The sequence below is a fragment of the Sciurus vulgaris genome (assembly GCF_902686455.1).
Source record: "Sciurus vulgaris genome assembly, chromosome: X".
Classification (NCBI taxonomy): Eukaryota; Metazoa; Chordata; class Mammalia; order Rodentia; family Sciuridae; genus Sciurus; species Sciurus vulgaris.
The window spans coordinates 44,655,558-44,682,033 of NC_136471.1; the positions used below are offsets into that span (position 1 = coordinate 44,655,558).

At 38.5% G+C, this 26,476-nt stretch overlaps 1 protein-coding gene across 1 annotated transcript in view; it reads right to left on the minus strand.

The window, feature by feature from the left end:
* Positions 1 to 26,476, minus strand: part of LOC306651552 (26S proteasome non-ATPase regulatory subunit 3-like) — a gene marked incomplete at its 5' end in the record, with an annotated part of 62,019 nt that overhangs the window by 34,433 nt on the left and 1,110 nt on the right. The gene's annotated exons all lie outside the window — the stretch shown is intronic.

Here is a 26,476-nt window from a genome sequence, read left to right on the forward strand (position 1 = left end):
TGTTTAACTTCTGAGTATCAATTAATGTAATACACCATGTTCATAGAATAAAGTAGCAAACAAAACAAAAACAAAACACATCATCCCAATAGACCAAGGAAAAGCATTTGAAAAATACGACAAACTTTCATGATAAAAACTCTTAGCAAACTAAGAATAAAAGGAAACTTTCTCTGTCTTTACATTATGATCACTGAATTTTTGATAAAGTTGCCCAAATAATTCAATGGGGAAAAGAATGGTTAATTTTTCAGATACAAGATTAACAAATACTTTGTGGGTTAATTAATCTTTCTGTGTTGTCTTTTCTTCTTCTTGGTGCTGTTCTTTAAAGAAGAAATGTTGTTGAGAATGTGCTGAAAATGAAAGCTTCAACATGGATGAACTTCAAAAATACTATGCTTAATGAGAGATGCCAGACACAAGAGATCCTATGTTGTCTATAGTGTATAATTACACATATACAATCCATAAAAGGCAAATTTATAAAGACAGAAGTTAGACTGGTGATTTCTTGGCAGGTGAGAAGAAGAATGGGGATGAAGAATAATTATGCACAAAAGCACATAATGAACTGATGAAAATATTTTAAAACTAATTTATGGTGATAATTTCAATACTTGGTACATTTAATACAAATTATTGAACTGTAGCTTTAAAACAATGAATTATACGATAGACAAATTATACCTCAAAAAAGACAACAGAAAGATTTCCACACAAAGCCAGGCTTGGTAGTGCAAGCCTGAAATCCCAATGACTCTCGATTACAAATTCAAAGCCAGACTCAGAAACTTAGTGAGACCATAACTCAAAATAAAACATAGCCTGCCTGACCCCTGCACGAAGAATGAGCCCCATCACTGGTTGGCCACAATCCCCAGCAAACTGTGGGTGAGTCAGGCCGTCTGCATCGGGGAGATAGCAGGCGGGCACCCAACCAACTTGCCTTGTGGAGCTGGGGGGCGAGTAGCCAACCTGCCCAACCACCAGGCCAAAGACAGATGCCATCACTGAACACCCCACCCGACCACCATGCCGAGGTTTGTCGCCATCACAAGGTTAGCCAGAGGCTTCTTTATAGGCTGGTGCAGGCATTTTTAATTATTTCTGAGGACGTGGCCATCATCATTAGAAGGGCAACTCCCTTCCTGAGACACCTACAGGAGGCTAGAGGACTGTTGACAAGACCCAGGAGTCAAGAAGAGGAGGTATTGAGAGACTCTGGACCAACTCAAAGCCACCAGGTGAGTCTTTCCCACTGGTTGGACTGCCTCGATGGGGCGGTAGTCCCAAAACGCATGGAACTTCATGGAGTAGAGTGGCCCAGTGAGACTCCCCAGCTGGAGCCAAGAACCCAGTCAACTGGGAGCATTGCAGAGGAGGGCCGCACAGCGAGAGGCTTCCACACAGAGTGAGGGTCTGAGGCCCAGGCAGTAGCTCTGGTCCTCAGGGAACGCAGCAGAGGAGGGCCGCTCAGCGAGGGAGTCCCTCACAGGGCCAGGCTCCCCAGCCCAGGTGGTAGGTCAGGACCCCGGGAACATCACAGAGGAGGGCTTCCCGGGCCAGGAGGTAGTTCTGGAACAAAGGGAACTTCTCGGAGGAGAGCTGACCAGTGAAACTTCCACACCAGGTGAGTGTTCCCCGCTGGACAAGGCTTTCCCACCAGGGCAGTAGAACCAGAGAAACAGGTCCAGATCAGACGTGCCCCAGTCTGCAGTCTAATCTCCCTTTGACTGACCATCAGTCAACAAGTGGAGGCGCCTCTACCCACTAGCAGGGATATACCTCACCTGAAGGCCATCACCACTAGAGGGGCAGCTTCCTTGTGGAGCACCGCATTATCAAGTTCCTCCAAGACTTCAGGCTACTGAAGGATAGGAGGTGAGTTATTGGAAATCTACAGGGAAAATTTTAGTCAAGAGAGGAAATCTGCAATATCCCAGAGTTTCACTACTAGAGGGGAAGATACCTGAGCAATATAAGAAAACAAGGGAAGAAAATGTCCCAAACAAACCTAGATGATACATTAATAAAATCCAATGACAGCATGGCACAAGAAATGTCAGAAAGGGAATTCAGAATGTACAAAATTAAAATGATCAGGGAAGCAAATGAGGAGATGAAAGAGCAAATGCAGGCATTGAATGATTGCACCAATCAACAGTTAAAAGAGCAAATACAGGAAGGAAAACATCATTTCAATAAAGAGTTAGAGATGTTGAAAAAAAACAAAAATCCTTGAAATGAAGGAAACAATAAACCCAATTAAAAACTCCATAGAAGGCATAACCAATAGGATAGAACACCTGGAAGACAGAACCTCAGATATTGAAGAAAAAATATTTAACCTTGAAAACAAAGTTGACCAAACAGAGAAGATAGTAAGAAATCATGAACAGAATCTACAAGAACTATGGAATATCATGAAAAGGCCAAATTTAAGAATTATTGGGATTGAGGAAGGCCTAGAGAAACAGACCAAAGGAATGAACAATCTATTCAATGAAATAATATCAGAAAATTTCCCAAATCTGAAGAATGAAATGGAAAATCAAGTAAAAGAGGCTTATAGGACTCCAAATACACAAAATTACAACAGACCCACACCAAGGCATATTATTATGAAAATAACTAACATACAAAATAAAGACAGAATTATAAAACTGTGAGAGAAAAGAATCAAATTACATTCAGGGGGAAACCAATGTGGATATCAGCAGATTTTTCAAACCAGACCCTAAAAGCTACAAGGGCCTGGAACAACATTTTTCAAGACCTGAAAGAAAACGGATGCCAACCAAGAATCTTATACCCAGCAAAACTTACCTTCAGAACTGACGATGAAATAAAATCCTTCATGATAAACAAAAGCGAAAAGAATTTACAAAAAGAAAAGCTGGCATTACAGAATATTCTCAGCAAAATATTCCATGAGGAAGAGATGAAAAACAATGATGTAAATCAGCAAAGGGAGGAACTACCCTAAAGGAACAGCCAAATAAAGGAGAAACCAAGTCATATAAAAAAAATAAGCCAAATGACTGGGAATACAAATCATATTTCAATAATAACCCTGAATATTAATGGCTTGAACTCATCAATCAAAAGACATAGACTGGCAGATTGGATTAAAAAGAAACATCAAACAATTTGCTGCCTGCAAGAGACTCACCTCATAGAAAGAGATACCAACAGACTAAAAGTGAAAGGATGGGGAAAAATATACCATGCACACGGATACAGCAAAAATGCCAGAGTATCCATCCTCATATGAGATAATGTGGATTTCAAGCCAAAGTTAGTCAGAAGGGATGAAGAAGGACATTTCATACTGCTTAAGGGAAGCATAAATCAGCAAGACATAACAATTATGTAAATAATATATATGCCTCAAAGAGTGCTCATCCATGTATGTCAAACAAATCCTTCTCAATTTCAGAAATCAAACAGACCACTACACAATAATACTAGGTGATTTTAACATACCTCTCTCACCACTGGAAAGATCCTCCAAACAAAAACTGAACAAAGAAACCACAGATCTCGATAACACAATCAATAATTTAGACTTAATGGACATTTATAGAATATGCCATCCAACAAAGAATGAATACACTTTCTTCTCAGCAGTATATGGATCCTTCTCTAAAATAGACCATATTTTATGCTACAAAGCTAATGTTAGCAAGTACAAGAAGATTGATAGTAACTTATATTCTATCAGATCATAATGCATTGATATTAGAAATAAATGACAGTAAAAAACAGAAACTACTCCAATACCTGGAGATTAAATAATATGTTATTATATGATGAATGGATAACATAAGGAATCAGGAAGGAAATTAAAAAATTCTTAGAGGTAAATGAGAACAAAGAAAAACATTGTATCAAAATCTCTGGGACACTCTGAAAGGAGTACTTAGAGCAAAATTTATTTCATGGATCGCATTCAATAAAAGAAGAAAAAATCAACAAATGAACGACCTAAAACTACAGCTCAAAGCCCTAGATAAAGATGAACAGACCGACACCAAAAGTAGTAGAAGACAGGAAATAGTTAAACTCAGAGCTGAAATCAACGAAATTGAAACAATAGAAACAATGAAAAAAATTGACAAAATAAATAGTTGGTTCTTTGAAAAAATAAACAGAATTGATAAACCCATAGCCACACTAAAAAAGGAGAGAAAAAACTCAAATTGCTAAAATTCGGAATGAACAAGGAAATATCATAACAGACATGATTGAAATACAAAACATAATTAGAAGCTATTTTGAAAATCTATACTCCAGCAAAATAGAAAACCTGGAAGACATCAACAGATTTCTAGAGACATGAATTACCTAAACTGAACCAGGAGGACATACACAATTTAAATAGTTCGGTTTCAAGTAATGAAATAGAAGAAGTCATCAAAAGCCTACCAACAAAGAAAAGTCTGGGACCAGATGGGTTTTCAGCCAAGTTCTACAAAACCTTTAAAGAAGAACTCATTCCAATACTTCTCAAAGTATTCCATAAAATACAAGAGGAGGGAACCCTCCCAATTTCATTCTATGAAGCCAATATCACCCTGATACCTTAAACCAGACAAGAGACACATCGAGGAAAGAAAATTTCAGACCAATATCCTTAATGAACATTGATGCAAAAATTCTCAACAAAATTTTAGCTAATTGCATATAAAAACATATTAAAAAGATAGTGCACCACGATCAAGTGGGTTTTATCCCAGGGATGCAAGGTTGGTTCAACATTCAGAAATCAATAAATGTAATTCACCATATCAATAGACTTAAAGTCAAGAATCACATGATTATTTCAATAGGTGCAGAAAAACATGCTCAAAACACTAGAAAAAATAGGGATAGTGGGAATATTCCTTAATATTTTAAAGGCCATCTATGTTAAGCCCATGGCCAATATCATTCTAAATGGTGAAAAACTGAAAGTATTCCTCCTAAAACCTGGAACAAGGCAGGGATGCCCTCTTTCACCACTTCTATCCAACATTGTCCTTGAAACTCTAGCCAGAGCAATTAGACAGACCAAGGAAATTAAAGGGATATGAATTGGAAAAGAAGAACTCAAACTATCTCTATTTGCCAGTGACATGATTCTATATTTAGAGGAGTCAGGATATTCCACCAGAAAATTTTTAGAACTCATAAGTGAATTCAGTAAAGTAACAGGATATAAGATTAATACTCATAAATCTAAAGCATTAATTTTTTTACTGTAAACAAATGGGATACATGTTGTTTCTCTGTTTGTACATGGAGTAAAGGTGTACCATTTGTGTAATCATAAATTTACACAGGGTAATTTTGTTTGATTCATTCTGTTATTTTTTCCCTTCCTCCCACCCCTCCCACCCCTCTTTTCACTCTATACAGTCCTTCCTTCCTCCATTCTTGCCCCCCTCCCTAACCCAAACTCTAACCCTAACACTAACCTCTCCCAATCCCATTATGTGTCATCATCCACTTATCAGTGAGATCATTCGTCCTTTGGTTTTTTGAGATTGGCTTATCTCACTTAGCATGATATTCTCCAATTTCATCCATTTGCCTGCAAATGCCATAATTTTATCATTCTTTATGGCTGAATAATATTCCATTGTATATATATACCACAGTTTCTTTATCCATTCATCAATTGAAGGGCATCTAGGTTGGTTCCACAATCTGGCTATTGTGAATGGAGCAGCTATGAACATTGATGTGGTTGTATCTCTGTAGTATGCTGATTTTAATTCCTTTGGGTATAGGCCAAGGAGTGGGATAGCTAGGTCAAATGGTGGTTCCATTCCAAGATTTCTAAGGAATCTCCACACTGCTTTCCAGAATGGCTGCACTAATTTGCAGCCCCACTAGCAACGTATGAGTGTACCTATTTCCCCACATCCTCGCCAACACCTGTTGTTGCTTGTATTCTTGATAATCGCCATTCTGATCGGGGTGAGATGGAATCTTAGGGTGGTTTTGATTTGCATTTCTCTTATTACTAGAGATGTTGAACACTTTTTCATATGTTTGCTGATTGCTTGTAGATCTTCTTCTGTGAAGTGTCTGTTCATTTCCATAGCCCATTTGTCCATTGGGTTATTTGCATTCTTGGTGTAGAGTTTTTTGAGTTCTTTGTAGATCCTGGAGTTTAGTGCTCTATCTGAACTATGATTGGCAAAGATTTTCTCGCACTCTGTAGGCTCTTTCTTCACATTGCTGATAGTTTCCTTTGCTGAGAGAAAGCTTTTTAGTTTGAATATATCCCAGTTATTGATTCTTGCTTTTATTTCTTGTGCTATGGGAGTCCTGTTGAGGATGTCTGGTCCTAAGCCGACATGTTGAAGATATGGACCTACTTTTTCTTCTATAATTTGCAGGGTCTCTGGTCTGATTCCGAGGTCCTTAATCCATTTTGAGTTTAGTTTCATGCACGGTGAGAGATATGGGTTTAGTTTCATTCTGTTGCATGTGGATTTCCAATTCTCCCAGCACCATTTGTTGAAGAGGCTATCTTTTCTCCATTGCATATTTTTGGCACCTTTGTCTAGTATGAAAAATTGCATTTAGTTTGGTTTCTGTCCATGTCCTCTATTCTGTACCATTGATCTACCTTTCTATTTTGGTACCAATACCATGCCGTTTTTGTTACTATTGTTTTGTAGTAGAGTTGAAGATCTGGTATTGCGATACCCCCTGCTTTGCTCTTTCTGCTAAGGATTGCTTTAGCTATTCTGGATTTCTTATTCTTCCAGATGAATTTCATGATTGCTTGCTCTATTTCTGTAAGGTACGTCATTGGGATTTTAATTGGAATTGCATTGAATCTGTATAGCACTTTTGGTAGTATGGTCGTTTTAACAATATTAATTCTTCCTATCCACAAACATGGCAGATCTTTCCATCTTCTAAAGTTTTCTTTAATTTCTTTCTTTATTGTTCTGTAGTTCTCATTGTAGATATCTTTCACCTCTTTTGTGAGATTGATTCACAAGTATTTTATTTTTTTCGAGGCTATTGTGAATGTGGTAGTTTTTCTAATTATTCTTTCCAAAGATTCATCACTTATGTATAAAAATGCATTAGATTTATGAGCATTGATCTTATATCCCACTACTGTACTGAATTAACTTATGAGTTCTAAAAGTTTTGTGGTGGAATTTCCGGGTTCCTCTATTTATAGAATCATATCATGAGCAAATAAGGATAGTTTGAGTTCTTCTTTTCCAATTCGAATCCCTTTAATTTCTTTGGTCTGTCTACCTGCTCTGGCTAGAGTTTCAAGGACGATATTGAAAAGAATTTGTGAAAGAGGGAATCCCTGCCTTGTTCCAGTTTTTAGGGGGATGCTTTCAGTTTTTCACCATTTAGAATGATATTAGCCATGGGCTTAGCATAGATGGCCTTTACAATGTTAAGGAATGTTCCCACTATCCCTATTTTTTCTAGTGTTTTGAGCATTAAGGGGTGCTGTATTTTATCAAATGCTTTTTCTGCATCTATTGAAATAATCATGTGATGCTTTACTTTAAGTCTATTGATATGGTGAATTACATTTATTGATTTCCTGATGTTTAACCAACCTTGCATCCCTGAGATGAAACCCACTTGATCATGGTGCACTATCTTTTTAATATGTTTTTGTATGCAATTAGCTAAAATTTTGTTGAGAATTTTTGCATCGATGTTCATTAAGGATATTGGTCTGAAATTTTCTTTCCTAGATGTGTCTCTGTCTGGTTTAGGTATCAAGGGGATATTGGCTTCATAGAATGAGTTTGGGAGGGTTCCCTCCTCTTGTATTTCATGGAATACTTTGAGGAGTATTGGAATGAGCTCTTCTTTAAAGGTTTTGTAGAACTCGGCTGAGAACCCATCTGGTCCTGGACTTTTCTTTGTTGGTAGGCTTTTGATGACTTCCTCTATTTCATTACTTGAAATTGAAGTATTTAAATTGTGTATGTCCTCCTCGTTCAGTTTAGGCAATTCATATGTCTCTAGAAACCTGTTGATGTCTTCAAAATTTTCTATTTTGTTGGAGTAAAGATTTTCAAAATAGCTTCTAATTACGTTTTGCATTTCAGTCATGTGTGTTGTGATATTTCCTTGTTCATTCCGAAATTTTAGTGATTTGGGTTTTCTCTCGTCTTCTCTTTGTTAGTGTGGCTAAAGGTTTATCGATTTTGTTTATTTTTTGGAAGAACCAACTATTTATTTTGTCAATTTTTTGTATTGTTTCTTTTGTTTCAATTTCATTGATTTCAGCTCTGAGTTTAACTATTTCCTGTCTTCTACTACTTTTGGTGTTGGTCTGTTCATCTTTTTCTAGGCCTTTTAGCTGTAGTGTTGTTTATTTGTTGAGTTTTACTTCTTTTATTGAATGTGCTCCATGAAATAAATCTTCCTCTTAGTACTGCTTTCACAGTGTCCCAGAGATTTTGATATGATGTTTCTTTGTTCTCATTAACTCTAAGAATATTTAATTTTCCCTCCTAATATCTTCTGTTATCCATTCATCATATAAGAGTATATTGTTTAATCTCCAGGTGTTGGAGTAGTTTCTCTTTTTTACTCTTTCATTTATTTCCAATTTCAATCCATTATGATCTGATAGAGTACAACGTGGTGTCTCTATCTTCTTGTATTTGCTAACATTAGCTTTGAGTCATAATATATGGTCTATTTTAGAGAAGGATCTATGTGCTGCTGAGAAGAAAGTGTATTCTCTCTTGGTTGGATGGTATATTTTATAGGTGTTTGTTAAGTCTAAATTATTGATTGTGTTATTGAGATCTATGGTTTCTTTGTTCAATTTTCGTTTGGAAGGTCTGTCCATTGGTGAGAGAGCTATGTTAAAATCCCGTGGTATTATTGTGCAGTGGTCTGTTTGATTTCTGGAATTGAGAAGGATTTGTTTGACATACATGGATGAGCCACTGTTTGGGGCATAGATGTTTATGATTGTTATGTCTTGCTGATTTATGCTTCCCTTAAACAGTATGAAATGTCCTTCTTTATCCCTTCTGACTAACTTTGGCTTGATGTCCACATTATTTGAAATGAGGATGGATACCCCAGCTTTTTTGCTGAGTCCATGTGCATGGTATGTTTTTCCCCATCCTTTCCCATTTAGTCTATGTGTATCTCTTTCTATGAGGTGAGTCTCTTGCAGGCAACATATTGTTGGATCTTTCCTTTTGATCCAATCTGCCAGTCTATGTCTTTTGATTGATGAGTTCAGGCCATTAACATTCAGGATTATTATTGAGATATGATTTGTATTCTCAGTCATTTGTCTCATTTTTAAAAAAATCTTATTTATTATTTTTTTGTCACGACTTGGTTCTTCCTTTATTTGACAATTCCTTTAGGATAATTCCTCCCTTTGCTGATTTGCTTCTTTGTTTTTCATCTCTTCCTCAAGGAATATTTGCTGAGAATGTTCTGTAATGCTGGCTTTCTTTTTGTAAATTCTTTTCACTTGATTATCATGGAATGATTTTATTTCATCATCAAATTTGAAGGTAAGTTTTCCTGGGTATAAGATTCTTAGTTGGCATCCGTTTTCTTTCAGGGCTTGAAAAATGTTGTTCCAGGCCCTTGTAGCTTTTAGGGTCTGGATTGAAAAATCTGCTGATATCCGTATTGGTTTCCCCCTGAATGTAATCTGATTCTTTTCTCTTGCGGCCTTTAAAATTCTGTCTTTATTTTGTATGTTAGGTATTTTCATTATAATGTGCCTTGGTGTGGGTCTGTTGTAATTTTGTGTATTTGGAGTCCTATAAGCCTCTTTTACTTGATTTTCCATTTCATTCTTCAGGTTTGGGAAATTTTCTGATATTATTTCATTGAATAGATTGTTCATTCCTTTGGTCTGTTTCTCTAAGCCTTCTTCAATCCCAATAATTCTTAAATTTGGCCTTTTCATGATATTCCATAGTTCTTGTAGATTCTGTTCATGATTTCTTACCATCTTCTCTGTTTGGTCAACTTTGTTTTCAAGGTTAAATATTTTTTCTTCAATATCTGAGTTTCTGTCTTCCAGGTGTTCTATCCTATTGGTTATGCTTTCTATGGAATTCTTAATTTGGTTTATTGTTTCCTTCATTTCAAGGATTTCTGTTTGTTTTTTTTTCAATATCTATAACTCTTCATTGAAATGATCTTTTGCTTCCTGAATTTGCTCTTTTAACTGTCGATTGGTGTGATCATTCAATGCCTGCATGTGCTCTTTCATCTCATCATTCAATGCCAGCAGTTGCTCTTTCATCTCATCATTTGCTTCCCTGATCATTTTAATTATGTATATTCTGAACTCCCTTTCTATCATTTCTTCTGCCATGCTGTCATTGTATTTTATTGATGTAACATCTAGATTTGTTTGGGGCATTTTCTTCCCTTCTTTTCTCATATTGTTCAGGTTTGGACCGCTGAGATATTGCAGATTTCCTCTATTGACTTATAATGTCCCTGAAGATTTCTAGTATGTCCCCTCTTAGCCTTCAGTAGGCTGAAGGCTTGGAGGAAGTTGATAGTGCGGTGCTTCACAAAGAAGCTGCCTCTCTAGGGGTGGTGGCCTTCAGGTGGGGTATATTCCCTGCTAGTGGGCAGAGGTGCCTCCACTTGTTTACCAATGGTCATCCAAAGGGGAACTAGGCAAGGCCTGTTTGGACCTGTGTCTCTGGTTTTACTGCCCATGTGGTAAAACCTCACCCGGCTGGGAAGACTCACCCGGTGGGGAGGTCTTGCTGGTCAGTTCCCTTACTAGAGGTTCCCCTCAATCCACAACTACTGCCTGGGCTTGGCTGCCTTCCTCTGCAATTTTCCCAGGGGCCTGGACCTACCTCCTGGGCCTGGGAGCCTCACCCTTCGCAGACGAATCTCCTTAGGTTGCCTCTCTTCAGAGAAGCTGCCCGCAGTCCTGGAACCTTCGCTCCACCCCTCAGCTTTTCTCTGTGCAGCTCTTCCACCAAGAAGCCTCCTAGGTTCTGGGACCCTGCTCTGCACCTAATCGCCTGGCTATGCGGCCCCTACTCTGAGCCGCCACCTGGAGCCCTGTACAGTCGCTCCGAGTCCCAGCAACCTGCTGCATGCCTCTTCCTCTGGGCAGCCGCCTGGTGTTCCGGTGCGGTCACTAAGAGTCCAAGCTACTCACTGAGCACCTCTTCCTCCCAACAACTGCCCGTAGCCCTGGTGCAGTCACTCCGAGTCCAAGCGACCCACCGCACTCCTCCTCCTCCTCTGGGCAGCTCCCCGGTGTTCAGGAGTGGTCGCTCTGAGTCCAAACAGCTCTCCTTGCAGCTCCTCCTCTGGGCAGCTGCCTGGAGCCCCGGTGGGTTGCTCTGAGTCCAAGCGCTGTGCTGAGCGGCCTCCTCTACGATGCTCCCAGTTGTCCAATTTCACTGCTCCAGCAGGGGGAGGGGTGTCTTGGGCAACTCTACTTCACAAAGTTCCCTGCATTCCGGGACTACCGCCCCGTCCGGGACGCCTCCCCAACAGGAGAGACTCACCCGATGGCTTTGAGTTGGTCCCAATTCTCTCATTATCTCCTCCTCTTGAATCCTGAGTCCTAGAGCAACATGAAATGGAGCCACCCTCTAGTCTGCCATCTTGAAAAAAAAATCTAATGCATTTCTATACATAAGAATGAACTTCAGAAAGAGAAGTTAGGAAAACTACCCCATTCACAATAGCTTCAAAAAAAAAATACTTGGGAATCAATCTCACAAAAGAGGTGAAAGACATCTGCAATGAGAACTACAGAACACTAAAGAAAGAAATTAAAGAAAACCTTAGAAGATGGAAAGATCTCCCATGTTCGTGGATAGGAAGAATTAATATTGTCAAAATGGCCATACTACCAAAAGTGCTATACAAATTCAATGCAATTCCAATTAAAATGCCAATGATGTACTTTACAGAAATAGAGCAAGCAATCATGAAATTCATGTGGAAGAATAATAAACCCAAAATAGCTAAAGCATTCCTTAGCAGGAAGAGTAATGCAGGGGGTATCGTAATATCAGAACTTCAACTCTACTACAAAGCAATAGTAACAAAAACAGCATAGTATTGGCACCAAAATAGACAGGTAGATCAATGGTACAGAATAGAGGACATGGACCGAAACCCAAATAAATAGAATGTTCTCATATTAGACAAAGGTGCCAAAAATATGCAATGGAGAAAAGATAGCCTCTTCAACAAATGGTGCTGGGGAAACTGGAAATCCATTTGAAACAGAATGAAACTAATCCCTATCATTCACCCTGCACAAAACTCAACTCAAAATGGATTAAGGACCTTGGATTCATACCAGAGACCCTGCATCTTATAGAAGAAAAAGTAGGTCCAAATCTTCAACATGTTGGCTTAGGATCAGACTTCCTTAACAGGACTCCCATAGCACAAGAAATAAAAGCAAGAATCAATAACTGGCATATATTCAAACTAAAAAACTTTCTCTCAGCAAAGGAAACTATCAGTAATGTGAAGAGAGAGCCTACAGAGTGGGAGAATATCTTTGCCACTCATACTTCAGATAGAGCGCTAATATCCAGAATATATAAAGAACTCAAAAAAACTGTACACCAAGAATACAAATAACCTAATCAACAAATGGGCTAAGGAAATGAATAGACACTTCACAGAAGATGTACAAGCAATCAACAGATATATGTAAAAATGTTCAACATCTTTAGTAATAAGAGAAATGCAAATGAAAACTACCCTAAGATTCCATCTCACCCCAATTAGAATGTCAATTTTCAAGAATACTAGCAACAACAGGTGTTGGCAAGGATGTGGGGAAATAGGTACACTCATACATTGCTGGTGGGGCTGCAAATTAGTGCAGACACTCTGGAAAGCTGTGTGGATATTCCTTAGAAATCTTGGAATGGAATCACCATTTGACCCACCTTTCCCACTCCTTGGCCTATACCCAAAGGACTTAAAATCAGCATACTACAGAGATACGGCCACAACAACGTTCATAGCTGCTCCATTCACAATAGCCAGATTGTGGAGCCATCCTAGATGCCCTTCTATTGATGCATGGATAAAGAAACAGTGGTATATATATACCATGGAATATTATTCAGCCATAAAGAAGAATAAAATCATGGCATTTGCAGGCAAATGGATGAAATTGGAGAATATCATGCTAAGTGAGATAAGCCAATCTCAAAAAACCAAAGGACGAATGATCTCGCTGATAAATGGATGATGACACATAATGGGTTTGGGAGGGGTTTGTGTCAGGGTTAGAGATAGGGTTAGGGAGGGGGCAAGAATGGAGGAAGGAAGGACTGTATAGAGTGAAAAGAGGGGTGGGAGGGGTGGGGGGAATGGAAAAAATAACAATGAATCAAACAGCATTACCAATGTAAATGTATGTTTACACAAATGGTATGCCTCTACTTCATGTACAAACAGAAACATGATGTATCCCATTTGTTTACAATAAAAATAAACTAAAAAAAAACATTAACAGGGTTGGGGATGTGACTCAGTGGTTAAGCACCCTGATACCAAAAAAACGAAAAACAAAAACAAAATCTCTACACAGAAAACCTCAATCTGAATGACTGCGTTAGTGAATTCTGTGGATCTCTGGAATGTGTTTAACAACCTTTCCTAAACGGCGAGGGAGGGGGAGGAATGTTGAGAAGATGCTTGATTTGTAGCATTTTTAAAAGCATTTGTCATTTTCTGTGGTGTAAAAATAACCCACTATAACTGATTTTTAATATAGCAATGTAAAGCCACTGAACACAGAGTCGAAGATATTTTAACAATATCTTGTAAGAGCTGGTATTAGCTGTCTCCAGGCCACCACTTAGTTACTTCTGTCAAACATAGTTATTTTCCAACTTCCTTTGTGGTATCTGCTTTCACTTGTGGAATATTTTGAATGGTATTGCTCATGTCACTTCCAAATATTTGGTGGTTTTTTAGGTATTATATTATTCTTGAGTTCTAATTCAGTTACATTGTGGCAGGAAAACATACTTTGTGTTTGTGAACCTTGAAACTCAATGAGCATTGTTTTATGGTCCACTATATAGCGTATATAACGAGGTTTATAAGGGTCCATTTTTTTGTATTATTACTGCTGATTCCAACATGAGTGTCACGTATTGATTAGGGCTTTTTTTTTAATTGTTGTTTTTAAATTTTCTTAATTATGGGTCACATTTTTCTGCTTTGAACTCCTGGTAATTTTTATTGTATCCTGCATATTCTGGATAATACACTGTGGAAGACATCAAGGATCATCTTTTATGTTCCTTTTTCTCTATGGTTTTGCCTTCTTTTACATCAATTATATATATCCAAACTACTAAGAACTGGGCCCAGAAAAGTTCATAAGAATTGGAAGATCCCCTATTACAAAGGCTTCTGGGGGTCCCCAAACTGATCTAAAAATTAAACTCAAACCAAATCCCTATTCCAGTAGGTTTTGTGTATGAGTGCGTATGTGTGTGAAACTTGACGAACTGAATCAAAAAATGTTTTGTAGTATTGTGTAATACAACTTTCTGTGATAACATGTTCTATACCTGTGCTGCTTGTTATAATATTCACTGTCTGGGTATTGAGCACTTGAAATATAGCTAAATTGAGAAACTGAATATTTAATATGACCTATTTTTAAATTATTTTTAATTTAAATACTTATTTGTGTCTTGTTACCACTGAATTGGACAGTGCAGCCATGTGGAAATACAGAAGGATATATGTCTTAGTCTGTTTTCTGCTTCTATAACAGAACACTACAGGTGACATCATTTATAATTAATATAAGTTTATTTGGCTCATGGTTCTGAAGGCTAGGAAGTTCAAGATTTAGGAGCTATAACTGATGAGGGCTTTCTTGCTGCATTACAACATGATGGAAGGACAAGTGAGCATACATGAAACAAAGAAAAATTGGGTCAAACTCATCCATTTTATCAGGAATCCATACCTGAGATAACTAAATCATTCCATGATAATGACAATAATCCATTTATGAGAGCAGAGCCTTCATGATTTAATCACCTTCTAAAGGTCCTACCTGTTAATACTTTCACATTGGCAATTTCGATATGAGTTTTGGAGGGAACTTTCAAACCACAGAAATATGAATACAAAAATAATCATGAAAAACAGAACATAGATTACTATCCTTCAAATTTATTATATAACTGTAAGAATTAAGGCATGGGGTATTTATCAAGTAGAGTTCAAAATAAACAGTGGAACATTACAGAGAATATTAAAACTGTATACTTACACACACAATGAAATTGTATACTTACACAGTATAAAATGGATATGTGTACAAGGCCAGGAGCTAATTGCAAAGGATGTAGAGCTCCAAAATAGTGCTAGATGCATGACTTGAAGAGGTTTCCTATGGAAAAGTCAGGGACCTCATGAAAATCAGACTCATGGGGCCATGGATGGTAATTTGCATGAAGACTTGAGAATCTTGAGGTATCAGATTCCCCTTAACCTTACCTATCAGCAGAAGCAGTCCTCTTATACCCCCCCTTCCAACTTGCTGGAGGAAGCAACTTCCCCATGTTGCGAGACTCGGGAGATAAATTCCAACACAGGAGACTTACATGACGACATATTCAATACTCATGCTCTCATTGCCACTATGTCGACTGGCGAGGCCAGTTTTCACTATAGGCAGACTAGGGAAGAGAAGTCCCTAATTTGGGATGAAAGAGCTTATTATCAAAGGCAGTAGAAAACCTGGTTTAAATATACTGGCAAGGGCTGGGGATATAGCTCAGTGCCTGCCTCGCATGCACAAGGCCCTGGGTTCAATCCCCAACACCACAAAAATAAATAAATAAATAAATAAATAAATAAATAAATAAATATACTGGCAAGAATTCTGGGAACATATGTGAGAGTGAATCTTAAATATCTGAATGGGAATTAGAGAGAACAGAGGAACATTATTGACATGATACCACAGCAGGACTGCTGTAAGAACACTCATTCCTTGGGGAGTATGACTGGATGGTTAACTGCTTGCTATATAAAAGCATGAAATGTGTAGCTCAGGTTGCTGAGTTGTGGTGAAATTCAGTGTTTGCAGCCATCATCTGCTCCTGCAGTGAAACACAGTGGAACTTGGGACCAGGTGATCTGTTGCTACAAAGCTGATACTCCTGCTGTTTGCTGTGCTGTAAGTAATAAACTGTTTTTATTCTGATCCACTGAATCTTCTTGTATTCATTCAGCACCTGTGGAGTGTGGCAAACTTAAATGCTTGCTTACTTAGTCATTTCATTTACAGTATAGTTACTTCATGCTCTCCTGTATGTAGACAGGTTTCTGCAAGGAATGACACAGAAAGGTGCTAATATAGATAATGACTTAGTGAAGAACAGCAGGTAAGAGACACATGAGTTAATTCATGAATATGAGGAAACTATCTAGCTAGGAGGAAATGTGTTTGCCCAAATAGTAGAATAAGAGGGAGGCAAATGGTTTGCTTTTTGAACATGAGTTGAGTTAATAAAGAGTCGTGAGAGGTCAGATTGCAAATATTGCCCAATCAGTGCCTTCTACTAGAGTAGGGGACAAGGGAGCACTGCTCATTTCTGGAAGAAAGGAACATCTTTTGAAAACCACAACTACAACCATCGCCTAGAACTGAAACATGACCCCAAACAGAACAGTAGGATGAACCCAAGAGACAAAGAGGTTCAATTTGATACCACTACTGTCAAAAGAATGAGAAGCTGTGAGAATTCAGTTGGTGCAAGTGTTGGGAACAAGAAGTGTTTTACTTTTAGAGGGTGAATGGTAGCAAGTAGGCCTTCTCACACATGACACATCATTCATGCAAACTATTCAGTCAGGACAGAATTAAGTCCTAAGCATGGCCTGCAACTTTGACTTTTTATTTCAGTGATGGCATTATGACCAACTTGGAGTGAACACGAAGGAGGAAGTTGTTTGAAACACAGTAGTTGTAGTTGTTCCAGACTAACTGTATTGTGGACAGAATGACAACCCTGATAATGAGTCTTGTATTCGTCAGCTTTGCATTGCTGTGACCAAAATACCTGACAAGAACAACTTATAAGGGGAAGTTTTATTTTGGTTCATGGTTTCAGAAGATTCAGTCCATGGTCAGCTAGTTCCAAGGACATGATAGAGGAAAGATCTCAGCACAAGACAGCCTGGGAGCAGAGAAAAAGAGATAAAGGAGCCAGGGACAAAATACAGTCCCTAAGGGTATTTCCCCAGTCACCTACATCATCCAACCATACTCCACCTGTCTATAGTAATACCAATAATAAATTAAATGAATTAAATTATTAATCCATCAAATAGATTAATCCAGTAATGAGGTTACAGCCCTCATCATTGCTTAAAAGCCCCATCTCTGTACCTTGCCACATTGGGTACATGTTTTCAACACATGAACTTTTGGGGTAACATTTCAAATCCAAACCATAACAACCTTCTTATCCAGAGAATGAGTGATAAATGTTTAAGCTCTGCCTCCCTAACATGAAAGTGAATGACTTTGTTGTTAGTACCAAGGACCTATGAAAATAATGATAATCATTTTGGGTTCAAAAATGCATAAGGCAAAGGTAGATCTACCCTCAACCAAGCAAGGTTTCTGATAGACAAAGGTTGGGGATAAGAATAAATTCCTAATTAAGGGACCTAATCACTAGTCAATGTGCATTTGGCTCTAAAATAAGGGTTTCTCAAAAAAGAGATTAATGTGTTAAGCACTGAAAAACTTGGTCCAGATAGAAGTTATGCAGATAGAGAGAAGGGTCACAGGCAGTTGTCTATCCAATTGGAAACAGAATGTGTCTTTGTATAGACAAATTCATCCATAGAGATCAGTGACTCTTTGTAAGAGGAAGTAAAAAACCAATCATTTATCATAGGACAGGTTATTCCTTCAGCACTTCCACAGCCTGATATTAAGCCCTTGTATCCTCATCTGAAGAAAGGAGACTTGGAAGTGATATCAAGGTCTCTTTGTACCCAGTGGTGACCAGAGGCCATGCCTCTGTAAGGGTACAATGAGGCAGAGGGTAAAGTGATGAAATCTATTGTGGTTCATTTGTATGCCAGTGCTAAAAATAGTGTCATATCAGGTTCTCTTGAGGGGCAAGGGCCACTGTTGATTTGGATGGATTTGAAAATGTAGTAAAATAGTGAAAGGAATTAAATGTAACCTTTGGGGTGCAGCCATTTGTCCTCCTGTTATGCTCCGCTGCTATAACACTTAATGTGTTAGCATAATTTCTATTGCTGTTTTATATAAATGTACTGTGAGTATTAAAAAAATCAAGGCATGATTCTCCCAATTGTGAAAACCATTGTGTAGGGTAGTGATAGTGGGAAGATTACACCAAAACCAATAGCTAGACTTCCAGTTTTCTCCCATAATATACTATAGAAAAAACAATTTCAGTAGGATAAAAGAAGTCAAGGCCTTGATAAGGACCTTGAAGGCAACAGAAGTATTGAAAGCTTCTATTTCTTAATAAAAGACCCCTAAGTGTGAAGTGAAAAAGAATAATGGGAGGTGGATGCTTATGGTGAATTACTGCCAGGTGAATTCAGCTATTGTCCCTATAGCTCCTGCAGTCCCAGACTTACAAGCATGATTAATATGCTCCATCTGGGAAACTTTGACTTTACTATTGTTTGCTACCAGTGGGTATGCAGATATATGGAATAAGTCTTTCCCTCTTCTTGGATGACTTGCTTCCAACACTTTGATGATATCATGCTGGTAGGTCCTAATAAATAATAGGTAGGGCTGGGGTTGTGGCTCAGTGGTAGAGTGCTTGCCTAGCATGTGTGAGGCCCTGGGTTCAATCCTCAGCACTATGTAAAAATAAAAAATAAAGTTATTATGTCCACCTACAACTAAAAAATATACACAAAAACATTAAAAAAAAGAAAAGGTTGCAGTGGCTGTTTGACTACATGAAAACCAAGAGGTGGCTTATTAATCCTGATAAGATATAGAGACAAGCCACCCAAGTGAAATTCTTGAGAGCTATGTTGTTTGAGACTCAAAGATCAATTTTGAAGATAGTAAAGAGAAAGTTACTCACTTTATGGCTCACTACTATCTAAAGAGAAGCCCAACACTTCATTTAACTATTTGGATATTAGACAACATGTAGTCCATCCAGATAGTTCATTGCATGTTATTTATGTGTTGAGCAGAAAATCTAGAAAAATTAACAGTGTATAATCAGTTGTTTGTGCCACTTAGGGTACAGTTATAGAAGACAAGCTGGGGAAGGCAAAGGGTTTGTAAAAACTCCAGGAGTTCCCTGGAACTATAGATAGCTTCTTCTGATGACTGGGCTGATTTGAGACTTTACCAGACTGATCAACTTCATCCAGAAGTGCTTCTTAGGTGTTCTAAATTCATTACCTCCCCAACTGGGTCACCCACAATACTCTATTTGGGAAACAGCTACCAGCATACTATTGGGCAGCTGAGGAGAATGAGAGTCTTACTTAGGACTGCCAGGTAACATTCCACCTTAGGTTTGTTCTACTCACTTATTAACAACAAAATTGGAAGAGTCCCACTGTTTTTTTTTTAAGTAAATGGAAACATGGAATTAAGAAAGAGGTAAATCTGGCTCCACAACTATGTACTTCTTATACAAAAATATTGCATAGCTTTAGAAGGTGTTGTATTTCCCCTTGCTCACTCAGAGAGAAGCCTTTAGGTACCTGGTGACCACATTCCAAAAAGACCCCAAGGATGGTTGGCTTTGGGTTACTGAAGGCTCAGCCAAAATAAGCTAATGATGTCACTGGGCATAAGCAGTCAGTCAAGCCTAATAACAATCCTGGTAGACTTCACCACAGTGATGGCCAATAAACAAAATGGGATGATTTGAATGCTGCCATTCTTGCCTAAGACAACACTCCCAAGGAAATGGCATGGTGTATTTTCACTGATTCTTGGGTTAATGGCTAACATATATAAATGCTCCTATGTGAGGCCATGAACTCTGGAAAGCCATTGTTGCAACCAGATGGGACATTTGTGTAATCCATGTGAATGACCATGGAAAGAGTCTATTCCCAGAAAAGTCTAAATCAAACAATGTGGTCAACTGGGCTTGCATGTATCTCTTTTCTAGAAGTGTTACCTGCATTTATTATTGGACTAGGCAAGTGAACTTGCCACCATAGGCCAATGGACTCAAAAGTACTCCATTTAGGTTTCCTATTAATAGGTGATACAACTTTGAGCCCTAACCACATCTGATGAAGACTTACTTATGTTCTCTGCTGCCATCTTGTGGTTTCTTCTGGTGTCTAACAGGAATTAACCTATTCCAGCCATGAAGTTGCATTTCCATGTGGCAGATTCTGGTCACACCATGCAAACACTTGGATCTGCGTTTTGCTATGTTTGTGCCACTGACAATCTTCCAATGCATGCTGCTCATGGCGAAGGATATCTAACAGTACAGCAATGGGAATGTCATTCAATGTGCATTTTATGTTCCTTTTCATGCTCAAGCTGTTGGCATTATCAAGAGGTAGAATGGATTTTCAGCCTTGTTGCCAGAATTGTGGACTAGACATCATAGTCAGACTTTAGGGTTAATATGTGAATCGGGTCTCTGCAAAGGAATATCTCCTTTTGAATGGTTGCTTGGGGAATATCAGAATAGAAGGTGTACTAGTTAGCTTTTCATCACTAAGACAAATACCTGATAAAAGCAACTTAGAGGAGGAAAGATTTATTTTGGCTCATGATTTTAAAGGTTTCAGTCCATAATAGCTGGCTTCATTGTTTCCAGAACATACATCATGGTAAATGGGTATGGAAGAACATAGCTGTGTACCTCATGGTAGCAGAGAAGGAGAGAGAAAGTGTGTGTGAATGAAAGAAAGAGACAGAAGAAGAAGGAGAAGGAGGAGGAGGAGGAGAAAAAAGGAGGAGGCTGGGGACAAGAAATACCATCCCAAGGCACCTAGGAGACTTACTTCTTCTAATCAGGTCCCATCAACTACAGTTTCCTCTATCTCCCAATAATGCCACTGAATTATTAATTCATCAAGGGATAAATCCACTGATAAGGTTAAAGACCATGTGATCCACTTCACAAAAGCCCCACCTCTGAACATTTCTACATTGGTAACCAAACCTTCAACATGTGAATCTTTGTGGGGCACTTCCTATCCGAACCATAGCAGAAAGAGAGAACAGAAGAAGGAGATCAGCCTTCTGTGCTAGTGATTCCAAATCAAAAATTTCCAACCAGTCCTCTTTTTTTCCTATTAATCTTAGTTCTACAACAAAGTGAGGGTGACTCCAACCTATTTCTTCTAATATTACCTGGCTTCAATTATTAGGCATGGTGCATCATGGGTCACAAAGAAAATGATCTGTTGGTGGCATTTGTTAAGCCTATATTACCCCTGTGGTATCCCACTCAGACAAAAATAGAAGATATCATGCATAACTGAAAGTCTTACCATCATGCCACAGTCCATGTAACCTTTGAAACATGTGAAAATGGCTGAGTGCCGAAATGGATGCATGAATTTATAATGTACTAGATTAGGATAAACAGACGGTATGGCCATGGAGGGAGAGCAACAACATTAGTAACAGCGGTGGAGCTCCTGAGACCTTGGAAGGCACAGGAATGGGGAAAGCAGTCAATGCTATACATACCTCCAGCTTCAGCTTCACAGCTTTGTGTCAAGTGGCAGCAGAAGATGACTAGTGCATATGAGGTCTGTCACCCCTATACAAATGCTACAGAAACAGAAAATTCCTAGGACCATGGATAATAAACTTAGACCCTTTCATACATGTACACTCTGACCAGTGTAACCTTATTTGTATATGACTGATACAAATCTATGTGATTTTACTGATGTACCAATGGCCTATGCTTTTGAAGTTACATCTACTCAATGACACTGCTGATGTGATTTTGTTAAAACAGTAAGGTGATTCAAATTGAGTGTAAGAAGTTATTTTGGATTATATACTTGTGTGTGTTGGAGAGTGTACTACAGAATATCTTTCAATTGAGGACGGGGTGACTTTTTAACTCATGCCTTGCTCCTAGAAATTATTTAATGTGATGCTCTCCCTTCAGGCCCTTGTTGGGTATCAGATAAAGATGGTTGTCCTGTATGGGAATACACTGACTCCCAGTTCCATGTCTCTGGCATCAGTGTCCACACTCTAGATACAGTGGCCAAGAGGTCAGGGACATCCCATTAACTTTAGCTACCAAAGTTAATGAGATGGCATGAGCTATAGAAGATCAGCAAATTAGTCTAAATTTCCTTGTGGCCTTAAACTACATTCTGGCTTAGTAGGGAATAATATATATGTTCACTGTGAAATAGCTTTCTCTTATTATAAAAATACCTGAGATAATCAACTTATAAAAGTTTTCTTTTGCTTAACAGTTCTAAAGTTTAAGGACATAAAAAAATGCCCTGTTGCTTTGAACCTGCAGCAGCATGTCATAAAAAAAGAGTGTGGCAGGACCTAAACACCACCCCAATAGGACTACCTATTAAAGTTTCTACCACCTCCCAATAGGGCCAAGTTGAAACATAAGCCTTTGAGACCTTTAAGATCCAAAATAAAGCATTCAGTTTCTTGCTCCCAAAGATTCACATCCATCTCACAATGCAAAATACATTAAGTCCATACCCACAGTCACAAAGTCTTAACTGTTTCAGCATTGCTTAAAAGTCCAAGTCTACAGTACCCTCTAAGACTCAATATTAACTCAACTGTGAGCCCCTTAAAAATAAAAATCAAGTTACATACCTTGAAGATGAGTGATGGAACAGGTACAGGGATACATTTTTATTCCAAAAGGGAGGAACAGGAAAATAGCAAGTAGGAATCAAACCAAAACAAGACTAAAATTCTGTAGGGTAAATGTTAAATCATAAATCTCCATGTCCAGCATCCAGAGCACATTATGATAAAAAGTAGGCTTGTATGGTCTTGAGCATCCCTGCCTCTATGGCTTTGCTGGCTGCAGCCTGCATGGCTTCTCTATTGGGCTTATTTTGCATGCTGCCTACAGCTTCCCTTGTGAAGCATTCCATACCATTGGCATCTCTATCCTATTGGGGTCTCCACTGTAATTTTGGTTTCACTCTTAACAACCCACTCATTCGCTTGACAGGAACTATTTGCAGTGGCACCAAACCTGTAATACACCAACTGGCCTCCTAGAGTTTCCTTTGAAATCTCAGAAGTCATCCCCATGACCCTATAACTCTTGCATTATGCATGTCTGAAAAACCAGCAACACATGAATAATGCCAATGTCTGCCAGCAGAGTAAGCTCTATTTGGGCCTGCCTGAACCACAAACTTTCAATGGTCTCTTAGTACCTTATTGGCTGACCATGGGAAAACGAATCCCTAGGCACTTTGGGGCACATAGGGAAGCCTAGAGCTCTATTTCAAAAGTCTTTGAAACAAATTTTTATTTCTACATCTCCTGAGATGCTCTTGAAGTATCTTTCCCATTGTCCTGGAGCAAAACACCTTCTCTGACCACACATTTACAAGTGTTCCTTTTGTAGTCAAGCTTCAAATTTTTCAAATATTTCTACTTTGCTTCTTTTTGTTCCCAATTCTCACTGTAAATTTTATTAAAAGCAGCCAGTAATACTCATGCCACTGCCCAAACGCTTTGCTGTCTTAAAATCACTTCTACCAAGTAAACTAGTCCATTACCTTTAAGCTCCTCCTCCCACAAAATCTCAGGGCATGGACAAATGTTGAAAAATTCTTTACCATGGTGTAATGAGATTGGCTTCCAAACGAATTTCCAATAGAATCCTTATTTCCATTTGAAACCTCATCATTATTGCCTTTATAATTCACATTTCCTATCAGCATTATAGTCTTCTAAGCCTCTACCAGTATCTCTTGTTAATCTCTGCTTACAACATTCTAGGCTTATTATAGATTAATTCTCCAAACATTTCTAAATTCTTTCCATAAACCAATTCCAAATGATATTCCACATTGTCAGGTATATAGTAATGGCAAAGAACCCACACCTTGGACCAATTCTCTATGTTGGCTTTCCATTACTATAAAAATATCTGAGATGATCAAATTACAAAGGGACAAGATTTATTTTAGCTGACAGTTTTAGAGGTTTCAGTTCATAATTAATTGGACATGTTGCTTTGGGCCTGTGGCTGCACATCATGGTGGGAATGTTTAGTTGGGCAAAATTGCACATGTCATGGTGAGGAAGTAAAAGAAAAAGAGACGAGTTCCAAAATGCTTTTTAAGAACACGCCCCCCAAAACCTGATGATCTCTGTGCCAAGCTGGAGACTACATTGGGGGACATTTAAAATACAAATTGTAGCATTCACCAACATGTACTGAAGGTTTGGTTTAGCCAAGTGGAACAGGTCAGCTAATGCATCAGTTCAGATGCAATGCTGTCTATAGTAGGGCACTTTCCTCCAGGATCAGGTATATGCACTGAGCTAAACACTGGTATTTATGTGGTACCATGCAAATCTAGATTACAGGAATTGAGAAAAAATGTAAAAATCAGATTGGTGCCTGTAAAAAGGATTCTGGTTCAATTTTTTGATATTTGGTTGCCGAGAGGTTTTTTTGGTATGGGGAATTGAACTCAGAGGCACTCAACCACTAAGCCACATCCCCAGCCCTATTTTGTATTTTATTTAGAGACAGGGTCTAATTGAGTTGCTTAGCACCTTGTTTTTGCTGAGGCTGGCTTTGAACTCACGATCATCCTGACTCAGCTTCTCGAGCTACTGGGATTACAGAGGAGAGACACCATGCCCAGCTGATGTCATTAATTCTGATATCTGAAACAAATTTTAGATGGGATGGAGCCCATCTTCTTTCTTTGAAGAGTAGCAACAATAGCTCCTTACACCATAATTTCTGTAGCACATTTTCAGAATATGTACTTAGCATCCCTGAAACGTCAGGTTCTACCATATTAGATATCTTGGGTCCCAAGAGGGTGGACTTCCAGTAAGTCACACAGATTTGGTTCTACTAAACATGAAGCAACAGCTACCACCTGAACATTCCAGTATCCCCACAGCAATGGAGCATCAGGCAAAGAAAGGAATTTACATATCAATGTGGCAACCTAACCCTTATTACCATGCAAAGCTAAGGGTTGTTGCTAAATAATGGGGATAGGGAGGAATATATCTGTTATGGTGTGAATGTGATGTGTCCCCTCAAATCTCGTGTGAGGTAATGCAAGAAGGTTTAGAGGAGAAATGATTGGGTTATGAGAGCCTTAACCAAATCAGTGAATTAATAATCTGATGGGCATTAACTGAGTGGTAACTGAAGGTATGTAGGGTATGACTGGAGGGAGTGGGCACTGGGGGTGTGCTTTTGGGGGTATATATTATGTATCTGGCAAGTGAAGTCTGTCTTGGCTTTCCATTCACATAAGCCACTTCCCTCTGCCATGCTCCTGTCCCATGTTGTTCTGTCTCCCATCAAGCCCAGAGAAATAGAGCTGGCTGTTTTTGGACTGAGACCTCTGAAACTGTGAGTCCCCCCAAATAAACTTTTTCTCCTCTGAATTTGTTCTTAATTCTTTTAGAGCAGCAAAAAGCAGATTAAAACAATTTCTGAAACACAGAGGATTGATTCATCATGAATTCCTTTGGTTTTTCTGTGTTCAGTAACAATGGTAATTAGAGTTAGTATAAAATAGATGTTCATTTCTTCACAGCTTTAAATTATTTACACTTGATGTATTTGCTAAGTGGGAATGAATAAAACAAAATGTCCTAGACCACTGACTCAGAAATCATTCTATGAAGCATGTCTTTTTACTCTGTGTTATACTGAAGCCTGGACCTTTGAAAATAGTATCTTTGTTTCTTTACTTCTTTGGAGGGTGAGGTGAATTATGGAGCATTCCTTAAAGAACTTCCAGATACTGTTTTTAATACTTTAACTCCTCATTCTGACTGCATCCATTTCAACATTGCATGTTATATTCTAAATAGCTTTAATATTGTTAAAATGTGCAAAATTTCCCTTTCACTCTTTCTCTATCTCCCCCCACCATAACAGCTAATAGTTCAACACTTAAAAAGAAAAATAGCAAGGTGCAATGTCATACTCCAGTAAATCCAGCAGCTCAAGAGGCTTTGGCAGGAGGATGGTGAGTTCAAGGTCAGGCTCTGAAATTTAGTGAGGCCCTAAGAAACTCAGTGAGTTCCTGTCTCTAAATAAAATATCTGAAAAAGGGCTGGGGAAGTGGCTTAAATATTAAGCGCCCCTGGGTTCAATTCCCAGTACTAAATCAAACAAAAAACAACAAAAGTCCTATGGAAAGGAGAATAGAGATTCCAAAGAAAGCTTGAAAGGGAACCATCATTTGACCCAGTCATCCCAATCCTAGGTTTATA